Raw genomic sequence first — 11,665 nt, 5'->3', positions numbered from 1 at the left:
AGGATGTGAAAGATCACTTTGGTGTAAACTAAATCTTGAGAAAAGATATTGAGGAAGCTAGTAGAGAATGGGAAGATTCCCCCATGATCTTGGATTGGTCAAGCTAAGAATGTGAAAATCATCATTTTACTAAAGGCCACATACAGATTCAATGCAATCTCAATCAAAATCCTCAAAAACGTCTTTTAGAGATAGAAAAATATCTAAAATTACTGTGAACATTAGTTTAATATAATGTGTGCTACTATGTGTTTTAACTTGCATGTCTTTTCAAACTCAATTTCATTTTTTTTCAAAAACAAATTAATAATAGTAGAGACAAGTAAAGTGTTATTATTTTCCATGGAGCAGTCTTTAAACTTCCTGTGTTTTAGTTTTACTTCACTATTTCCTTTAATAAATCATCTTAATAAAAGTGGCAATGGTGATAAATGTATCCACAATAACCAGTGATATTTACCTAGTTCTAGGCAATATTGAAATTTATAAAATAGTAAGTCATTTTACCTCCCCATTATTTTTGGTAAGTTCCATTTTAAGTAGGTTAAGGTACTGAAGAAAACACTAAGAATCAGTTTCTTTGAGTTTGCATTAACTTATGTTATTAAATAAAACTCTGAAATCTACTTTATTGGGTCATTTTTTTATATCTTGACCCTATTAAATTCCTGTGTCTGACATTCTTTAAGTGAGACGTGCCTTCTTCCTTTGAACAGCATATGTTGTTTTATCTTATAAGCCAAATGATGAAATGCATTTTATCATTGCATTATTATTGTAAACACAGTATTCAGACTCTGTAACACACATGCATGAAATGTTTATTATATTGGTTTGGATAAGTAGCTGTAAAATGTCCAAAGGTCTTGGAGAGTTTGACCTTAACTGTAAATCTCAGCACAAGTAATGAGCAGACCTGGCAGTTAGAAATATTGAGATTCTCATGCATGTTCCCACCTTTGAGGCAGATCATGGTTTCAAGAGTGCCTGATGGGAGTGAAGTTCAAGGTGTTAACTGTTATTTTGTTCTGGATAAACAGAATATTCAAAATTTAGAAGGTTTTAAGTTTAGAGAAGTGATTGACAGAGGAGCAAAAGAGACTTACCATTTGTTAAAACACAATGGGAGGTACACAGGCTAAAACCTGACAGGAAGGGCATCTGCCAGGAAGCAAAATCACCTGAGTCAACTTGCCCCTTTTTTAAACTTAAAGGCTTTCCAAGAGGAAGCCCAAGGAATGGTTCAGTTTAAGAGTTTATAGACTTTTAAGAGTAAGAAATTTAATTTAGTTTTCCTCTTGTTTAATTAAAGGACTGATGATGAATAAGCCCTAAACTCAATCATAGTATGAAGGAGTCACCTGGATGCCTTTAGCGGTGAAAAACAAGATTACTCACCAGAGAAAGGAATCAGTAGCTTCCTAATGCCTTCTGGCGGAGTCTAGACAGATTCCTGAAATGAGGGATACACCTAGATTGCACAGTAAAAGTCTCATCAGGCACACACTAGAGCTTACAGAGCAATTGTTCATCTAATTCATTTGAAGACTCTTCTAAGAGTACACCAGGCTTATCTCTGTAGTGCTTTAAACTGGCACCTGGGGTATGGGAAACATTTTTTTTTAAGTTGGATTTGCATTAACTTAAATAGGAAGTAGACATCATTGAAGATTAGCTTGTAAGAATATCTTCCTTTTTGCTACTATTCCTTTTAATGCATTTTCTTTTCATATTTTATTAAACATGAGCCTGCAGTAAAATACGTTTTGATCATTACTTATGCTTTTGAATACCTCAGCACAGCTCGTCTTCCCCCTAAGATTCCAGCCAGAGTTTTTCCTCACATGATGACAAAGTGAAATTGACATTGAAGACAGAGAAGCTGTCTTGTCTCATTTGCATGCAGTTTTCCTGTACTTAAAACCAAAAGGGAATGGTCAGGAATGAGAGGAGTTCCTTATTCTTTCTATAGGACACAAAAATGTCTACTATTGGGGTGTTTGTACTACAGACAGTAGTGCAGTTTTTCTTTATATTTTTACAAGTTTACTTTGAATAAACTCTAGCGTGCATCTTAGCAAACTACCATAAACTATTTTTTCTTAGTACTGCTTTAATTGAACCCAATACTATGAATTTAATAAGCAATCATTCTATCATTCAGCTACACTTTCAGCCATTAAGTGACTACATTCAATTTTTTAAAAGATCTATATATTTTTAAATTCCTGAGAGATTTACGTACATGTATGTAAGTGTGCTTTGTGTATGTGCCTGGTGCACACAAAAGCCACAAGAAGGGCCTGAATCACTTGGGCTGGAGTAACAGATGATTGTGAACTGCCATGTGGTTAGTGGGAACTGAAACCAGGTCCTCTTCCAGAGCAGCATGTGCTCTTCCTGCTGAGCCAGCTCCCCAACTCCAAGCTCCTGCTTTTAAATGAATTATTTAATAATATGGATTTTACATTTGCGTTTCTATAAACAAGGATAACAGAAGGATTGCTCAGTTGAGGTTTATTTATTTTTTTATTTTAATACAAACCCAAATTAATGTGCAATTATCCATGAGGCAAAAGTGGATTTCTTTTTACGCTAAACTACTAAAAAAGATTCATAGTATTTCAAAATGGATCTTTTGAATCAAAACCTAAAATGTGAAGGTGTAATAATTTCAGATTTATGATATATGTATTTATTTTCTTTAATGTTATTTCCCTTCATACTGTACATAACAAAAACAAAGCCTTGAATTACAAAATTCATTGATTACTTAAGTAGGCTGAACTTTGGAAGGTTTATATTTATGTACTAAACTGGAAAGTTCCATAGTACAGTTCAAAATGTTAAATATTAAATTCAGTGCTCTGATTCAGCATATCAAAACCATAATATGTGAAATCTTGGCAAAATGAAGAAAATTTTCTCAAATCAGCCAGAGGAGAGGTAGAGGGAGAAAGAAGGAGCAGGAGCAAGAGAAAAAGAGAGAGAGAGAGAGAGAGAGGAGAGAGAGAGGATGTTGTTAGCCAATTACATAAAGAACAAAATTACGAAGGAATTTGTCTTTTAAATTAGATCCTAAAATATTATTAGCTTTGTGCTAAATATGTAGGAAATGGTTAAATTTGCCTATAACAGCTGGCATTAAGTTCTTTTCTCAAGACAACTTCTATGACAAAAGTCTATTTAAAATTATTTGGTGATTAGTTTTTCTCTGTTGTATTTTAAAAACTGAGCAGGTTTCTTATTAAGGTTATTTTTTTTAACATTGATAATGTATTTGAATTTAAGTGCATGGGGACAAAGAATGCAGGACAAAAAAGAAAACAGATGGTGTGAAAGGCACTTAGTGCAAGTCTGCCTCGTTTTAAAATGAAGGATTGTGGGAATATTCCAGATCAGTCGGTGAGAAGTTATTTTAAAATATGGATAATAAGAAGAATTTTAAACATGCCTTTCTGTAATTCATATTTTCTGTATGTACACATAATTACACTCACAATATAGACATTAAGAATAGAGACTTCCATTTCTTTAGTTTCATAAATCTTGGAAGTAAGGCAGTAAAAAGATACCACCATAGAGTATAAATTTAGGATTGTGGGCATCTGAGTTCAATCCTTCCCCCAGTTACATGATCTTGGCAATTTTCTTAACTTCAACCATTCTCTTTCTCCCCTGCATATAAAGAATAATTAAAACAATTCATATAAAGTGCTTAACCATTTCTGGGGACATATTTAGCACTGAATAAGCATCATTTCACATTTAAAGTCTGATATTTCATGCTGGCTCAGTGTAGAATGAAATGCAACCATGCTGTATAGCATAAAGAATAAGATGAGTCAACAGCTAGCAAAGAGACCTCTTTTATTCTGACTCCCTGTGCTTTTAACTCACATTGTTTAAAACGCAGTCTCATGAAATCTAGCCTCAGCTAAACTTCAGCTCACTATGTAGCCAAGGACAAACTGAACTCCCAATATCCTTGCCTCCCATTGCACACACTGGGATCACAGGTGTAATCTACCCTTCCCTGACTAAGGAAATTCAGTCAAGAAATTAGGTACAAAGAATTCAATAATTTCTTAAAAATTCATCAATTATATTTCACCATTTTATCTTTTCCAAGGCCAACAGAAAAACCTACCTTCAAGTTTTTTTGTTACTTTTTTTAAAATTTTTTTATTTTTATTTTGCAATACAATTCAGTTCTACATATCAGCCACAGATTCCCTTGTCCCCCCCCTCCTCCGGCCTCCCTCACCTTCCCCCCAGTCCACCCCCATTCCCACCTCCTTCAGGGCAAAGCCTCCCCCACGGACTGAGATCAACCTGGTAGACTCAGTCCAGGTAGGTCCAGACCCCTCCTCCCAGGCCGAGCCAAGCGATCCTGCATAGGCCCCAGGTTTCAAACAGCCAACTCATGCATTGAGCACAGGACCGGGTTCCACTGCCTGGATGCCTCCCAAACAGATCAAGCCAATCAACTGTCTCACCCGTTCAGAGGGCCTGATCCAGTTTTGTTACTTTTTTATTATGAAAAATATATATTGCCGTTCATTAAAGTATAACCATAAGGTAAACATTTGATACTTAGCTACACAGAGAAACCGTGTCTCAAAAAAAAAAAAAAGACTTAAAAACTTAAAAGACTTCACAGTCTCTTTTTCTTGGTTCTATTTAAATTAAAAACATATTAAGAAACGAAAGTGGCAAATAAATAGTTTAAACATACGGATTAGTGATAAAAATTATTTTATAGTTTTGGTGCTACTCAAAAACTAATGGTGCAGCCGGGCGGTGGTGGCGCACGCCTTTAATCCCAGCACTCGGGAGGCAGAGCCAGGCGGATCTCTGTGAGTTCGAGGCCAGCCTGGACTACCAAGTGAGTTCCAGGAAAGACACAAAGCTACACAGAGAAACCCTGTCTCGAAAAAAAAAAAAAACTAATGGTGCCAGCTCTTACGTACCACTTAACTTCCATTCCAATGAGTAGTTGTCCCAAGGTCTGTTAAAAGTAAGCCTTTAGGATGCGGTTGGTCCCTGCCCAAAGAGGGAAGATGGCGCTTGATGGGCCAGAACAGAGGGAACTGGAAGAGGGGAAGACAGGCAGTGGACTCTGCCAGTATTATCTGTCCAAGATTGAAGAACTCCAGTTGATTGTAAATGATAAGAGCCAGAGTCTCCGGAGACTGCGGGCACGGAGGAATGAGCCAAACACGAAAGTTCTCCTGTTGCGGGAGGAGCTGTAGGTCCTATGGTGGAGAAGTAGTTCGGGCCATGGATAAGAAAAAAGTGTTGGTCAAGGTCCATCCTGAGGGCAAATTCGTCGTTGATGTAGACAAGAACATTAACATCAATGATGTGATGCGTAGTTGCCGGATTGCTCTAAGGAATGACAGCTACACTCTGCATAAGATCCTACCTAATAAGGTGAAGCCTCTGGTGTCACTCATGATGGTGGAAAAGGTGCTGGACTCAACTTATGAGATGATTGGTGGTCTGGACAAGCAGATCAAAGAGATCAAAGAAGTGATTGAGCTGCCTGTGAAGCAACCTGAGCTTTTTGAAACACTGGGTAATGCACAACAATGGGGGTGCTCCTCTATGGACCCCAGGCACTGGGAAGACATTGTTGGCCCGCGCTGTGGCTCATCATATGGACTGTACCTTTATTCATGGCTCTGAACTGGTACAGAAATTTATCGGGGAAGGGGCAAGGACGGTGAGGGAGCTGTTTGTCATGGCATGAGAACATGCTCCATCTATCATCTTCATGGATGAGACTGACTCTATCAGCTCCTCCCAGCTGGAGGGAGGCTCTGGCAGGGACAGTGAAGTGCAGCGCACAATGCTGGAACTGCTCAACCAGCTGGATGGTTTTGAGGCCACTAAGAGTATCAAGGTCATCATGGCTACTAACAGGATTGATATCCTGGACTCTGCTCTGCTTTGTCCTGGAGGATCGATAGAAAAATTGAATTCTCACCTCCCAGTGAGGAGGCCCGGCTGGACATTTTGAAAATCCACTCTCGGAAAATGGACTTAACCACGGGGATCAACCTGAGAAAAATTGCTGAATTGATGGCAGGAGCTTCAGGGGCTGAAGTGAAGGGTGTGTGCACAGAAGCCGGCGTGTATGCTCTGCAGGAACAGCGTGTCCATGTTACTCAGGAGGACTTTGAGATGGCAGTAGCTAAGGTCATGCAAAAGAACAGTGAGAAAAATATATCCATCAAGAAGCTATGAAAATGAGGGTCTGTCCTTTGTGTGGATCCCTCCAATAAAGGTCTGTGCGGTAAACTCTTAAAAAAAAAAAAAAAAAAAAAGGGTAAGCCTTTAAATTCACATATTGTGAGCCAGGAGGTGGTTGCAACACCTTTAATCCCAGCACTTGGGAGGCAGAACCAGGTGGATCTCTGTGAGTTTGAAACCAGCTTGGTCTACAGAGCGAGATCCAGGACAGGCACCAAAACTGCACGGAGAAACTCTGTCTCGGAAAAAAAAAAAAAAGAATCATATATTGCTTTGGGTGACGGGGTGCTTTGTGCAATGATTTACACTTCTTTAGAGACACAGATCTTAGTGTGATGGACAATATCTTTGAAGGAACATTTTAGGCAGCCCTTTTGGTATGCGACCATGACAGCTCCCCTCCCTGCATCCACTCCACAGCCCAAGCCTTCATTTCTATTGCATTAATTCTGAGTGTCCTTAAACAAGTACTACCCACACTGGAGCCTATTTTCCTTTACTTCCTGGAAAAGCCAATTGTGAAAATAATAATAATGGTGTATTATACATAATCTACTCTGCTGTGGGATGTCTTTCTATACACTGTGAATATGTGCTACTCTTGGTTGATAAAATGCTGATTGGGCAGTAGCCAGACAGGAAGTATAGGTAGGGCAACCTCAAGACCCAGATTTACCAATTTTGGGTATATACCCAAAAGATGCCCAATCATACCACAGGGACATTTTCTCAACTATGTTCATAACAGATTAATTTATATTAGCCAGAAACCAGAACAACCTAGATGTCCCTCAAATGAAGAATGGATAAAGAAAATGTGGTACATTTACACAATGGAGTATTACGGAGTATTACTCAGCTGTTAAAAAAAAATGACAAAACATCACTAAATTTGAAGATGGATGTATGGAACTAGAAAAGATCATTCTGAGTGAAGTAACCCAGACCCAGAAAGACAAACATGGTATGTGTTCACTTATAAGTAAATATTATTTGTAAAGTAAAGGAGAATCATGCTAGAATCCACAGACCCAGAGAATTTAGGTAACAGTGAGAACTCAAGCGGGAATGCTTGGATGTATCTGGAAACAGATATAAGATATGTCATGTGTGGACTGGGGGCAGGTAGGAATGGGAAAAGGAGGGATCAGGTTAGGGTGGTGGAGTGGGACAGTACTGAAAGACATGACTAGAAAAGGGGTGGGCATTTAGGGGTCAGATAGAAACCTGGTGCAAGGGAAATTCCCAAGAACCTACAAGGATGATCCCAGCTAAATCTCCAAGCAAACGCAGATGTGTAGCCTGAACTGGCCATTTCCTGTGACCAGGCAAGACTTTTAGTGGAGGCATTGGGACCAACTCAGCCAAATATACTTTAACCTACAATCTATCCTTCTTATGGGATGTGCTTGGGTAAGGGTGGCACCAAGATTGTGTGAGTGGCCAACCAATGACTGGTCCAGCCTGAGACCTATGCCAGTAGAGTGAGCTCATCTGTGAAACTGCATGTAAGGCCAGTACTTAGAAGCTGGATGGTCCAGAGACATAAGATAGAACCAAACACCATCAGAGAAAAAAAAATGATGTCAACGTAGTGATTCCTAGTAATATTCTGCTATAATCATAAATTTGTGCCTACCTTATTGAGATCAGAGAGGCTTCATCCAGAAACTGATAGAAACAGATGCAGAGACTCACAGACAAACATCAGGCAGAGCTTGGAAAACCTTGCTCAATAGATGGAGGAAGGATTGTAGAAATCAGAGGCGTCAAAAGCATCACACAAAACCCACAGGATCCACAAGCCTGGGCTCGTGGGACTGATGTAGAGTAGGCCCTATACTTGTATGTGACAGTTTTGTACCTTGGTCTTCTTGTGGGACTCCTAAAAGTAGGAGCTTTGTCTGCCTTTTGGAAATCTATCCCTTATACTATGTTGCCTAAAGAGGTTCTTAGTCCTGCTGTAACTCCATATGCTATGTTTTGTTGATATCCATGGGATGCCTGCTCTTTTCTGAACAGAAATGGAGGGGGAGTGGATGGAGGACAGAGGGAGGGATGGAGAGGGGATGGAAAGAGAGGAAGTAGGAGAAACTGTGGTTGGGATGTAAATAAATAAATAAATTTAATAGAAAGGATATATTCTAATAGAATGAAATGTTAAAATAAAATATTTTATAAAACAGAATATCTACTACATTTTTAAAAATGTGCTTTTTGTCTATCTCATCTTCTAGCGATTATGAATGAGAAATGAAAAGTATAATGTTGCTTATTTATTTTTATTTTCATAGGGCTGGTAAGTATGAGCTTTCCCTGTCCTAAGCACTATATTATAGTATACTCTCTGAAGCACTTTATTGTACCAGTTATTACTAGATAAGGAAAATGCAAGATTCAAAAATGTGATGCCTGGATCTTATAAGAGGCTTTTCTTGTTAGCTTTAAGGTAAAATTAAGTAAATGGAAGTCTGGTACCATATGTATTTTTTGAATTATTATCAAGTGCCATCAATCTTTCACTTCAAAATCAATGGCAAGATAAATAATAAAAAACTACTTATATTTATGTCTATGGATAAAAGCTTATGAGTAAAATAAAAAATAAGTTGTCTAAAATCAACCAAATTGATACATGAGTAACACTGAAATCAACTGATATATTCATAAGTAATAAGTTTCTCATTAAAAGTTACAAAATGTATCCTAAAAAGTGTTTAGGCAAGAGACAAAAACTAAATAATATATACCAAAATATCACACAAATAATTTCATATAATGTTACCGTCAGAAAGTTTTCCCAACATATATAATTGAATTCTGAAAAATATGGCACTCTTCATTCTATGCCCATGTAAATGTGTAATTGTAAGACTCTGAATGAAATAAAAATGTTTCAAAGGAAATTTATAAACAAATTCTGCCATTGTGTACTAACATTTAGTTTATATCTAGATATGTAATATGTATAACATGTTTAAACCTGAAAGAAAAAAGCTTGGAATCTTTTAAGCTTAATAATATTGTTGACTGTAGTTCTGAATTTTTATATGAATATTTAAAACTCACAAAACTTGGTAGGTTAAGATCTTAAAAGAATGTACTATAAAGAAAAGAAAGAAGGGGAGGGGAAGAATGGGAAGGAAGAGGAAGGGTCAGGAGAAGAGGGAAGAAAAGGAAGGGGAGGAGAGGAGAGGGGTAGGAAGAGGAGGGGAAGGGCTGAGATAGGAGAAAGGGAGGGGTCCTTCGGCTCAGTCTTTAGATAAAAGGGGAGACTCTAGTAAAGAATCAGAATCTTTGCCTTTTTTTTCAGTGAAAAACCACACAGGTTGCATTGAAAGTCCTGCTACATTACAGAATTATTCTCTACCAAATAGTTCTCTAAAAACTTCATAATTACTTTAAAACTGAGGACTACACTCTTCTAATTTGCTTATTTTATAAAAGAATAAATCCATTAATATTGAAGTAGGAAACTATACAAAATCACCTGTTTCCATAAGTGTCTTTCTATAATGAAAAATGTAGTTTCATTCACTCTTTAGAAGAAACCTGATGATGCCAGGTAGCGGTGGCGCAACACTTGAGAGACAGAGAGGGCCAGGTGGATCTCTGTGAGACCGAGGCCAGCCTGGTCTACAGAGCAAGATACAGGATTATACAGAGGAATCCTGTCTCAACTCCCCCCCCACAAGAAAAACAGATTTCAAACCAAGTATAAAATACACTTAAGTTTTATAATTCACTTCTGTAATCTTCAAATGAAAATTCTTAAATAATATCTTACGATCTTGCTCCAGACTTCCCTTTTGCAACACTGGTGAGTGCCCTTCCTTGCTCCGGACCCCATCCCTGGGCACCAGCCACTCCAGGGAAGACCTGCCCAACTTGGCCCCAGGTTCTGGCCACCAGGCAGGTTCCCTGCTAGCCGCACAGGGAAGGATCCCCTTCTCCAAGACCCCTGGCAGACCCTGCAGTCTCCACGCCCTGCCCCCACGCCCATCCTCCTGAGCCCCAAGCCTCTTCCTGAGACTTAGAGGCCAGCCCCCAGCTCCCATCTTGCTCCGGACTTCCCTTTTGGAACACTGGTGAGTGCCCTTCCTTGCCCCGGACCCCATCCCTGGGCACCAGCCTCTCCAGGGAAGACCTGCCCAACTTGGCCCCAGGTTCTGGCCACCAGGCAGGTTCCCTGCTAGCCCCACCAGGAAGGATCCCCTTCTCCAAGACCCCTGGCAGACCCTGCAGTCTCCACGCCCTGCCCCCACGCCCATTCGCCTGAGCCCCAAGCCTCTACCTGAGACTTAGAGGCCGGCCCCCAGCTCCCATCTTGCTCCAGATTTCCCTTTTGGAACACTGACTTCCCTTTTGGAACACTGGTATGTCTGAACCAAGTGTGCGGATAAGGCCAAGAACAAACCACAAGGAGATGGGCAGACGTCAAGGCAGAAAAATATACAACAAAATGAATAGCAATACAGCATCACCAGGCCCTAGCCCTCCTCCAACACCTAGACCTGAACATCAGAAATTGGAAGAAGCAGAAGAAAACAGCCTTATGAATGACATCATGAAGAAGCTAGAGGCTTGTGTAGAGGAAAAGACAAAAAAATGTGAAGAACGCTGTAAACAACTAGAGGAAAGGGCAAACAAATTAGAAGAAATCAATAAAGTCCTGGAAGAAAACAATAAAATACTGAGAAAAAATCATGAAAAAGCAATGAAACAAATGAAGGAAACAGTCCAAGACCTGAAAAGGGAAATAGAAAAAATGAAGAAGACACAAACAGAGGGAATGCTGGAAATAGAAAATCTGAGAAAATGATTGGGAACTTCAGATGCAAGTATAATCAACAGAATGCAAGAGATGGAAGAGAGGATCTCTAGCGTTGAAGATACAGTAGAAGAAATACATTCATCAGTCAAAGAAAACACTAAAGCCAACAAAGTCATGAACCAAAATGTCCAAGAAATTTGGGACACCATGAAAAGACCAAACCTAAGAATAACAGGGGTCGAAGAAGGAGAAGAATACCAACTCAAGGGCACAGAAAATATATTCAACAAGATCATAGAAGAAAACTTTCCCAACTTAAAGAAGGAAATGCCTATGAAGATACAAGAAGCTTATAGAACACCAAACAGACTAGACCCCCAAAAAAAGTCCCCTCGCCACATAATAGTTAAACAACTAAACGTACAGAATAAAGAAAGAATATTAAGAGCAGCAAAGGAAAAAGGCCAAGTGACATATAAAGGCAAACCCATCAGAATAACACCAGATTTCTCAATGGAGACTTTGAAAGCCAGAAGAACCTGGACAGATGTAATGCAGACACTAAGAGACCATGGATGTCAGCCTAGACTAATATACCCAGCAAAACTTTCAATCACCATAGATGGAGTGAAC

The 11,665-nt window shown here is 39.1% G+C and overlaps 1 pseudogene; it reads left to right on the top strand.

Annotated features, from left to right (window-relative positions):
* Positions 1–5,047: 5,047 nt before the first annotated feature.
* Positions 5,048–6,252, top strand: LOC128109413 (26S proteasome regulatory subunit 8-like; annotated as a pseudogene).
* Positions 6,253–11,665: the final 5,413 nt, after the last annotated feature.

This window comes from Peromyscus californicus, unplaced genomic scaffold (assembly GCF_007827085.1).
Source record: "Peromyscus californicus insignis strain IS unplaced genomic scaffold, ASM782708v3 Scaffold_14__1_contigs__length_90479793_seg_2, whole genome shotgun sequence".
Lineage (NCBI taxonomy): Eukaryota > Metazoa > Chordata > Mammalia > Rodentia > Cricetidae > Peromyscus > Peromyscus californicus.
This window is presented reverse-complemented; position numbering and strand designations above follow the sequence as displayed.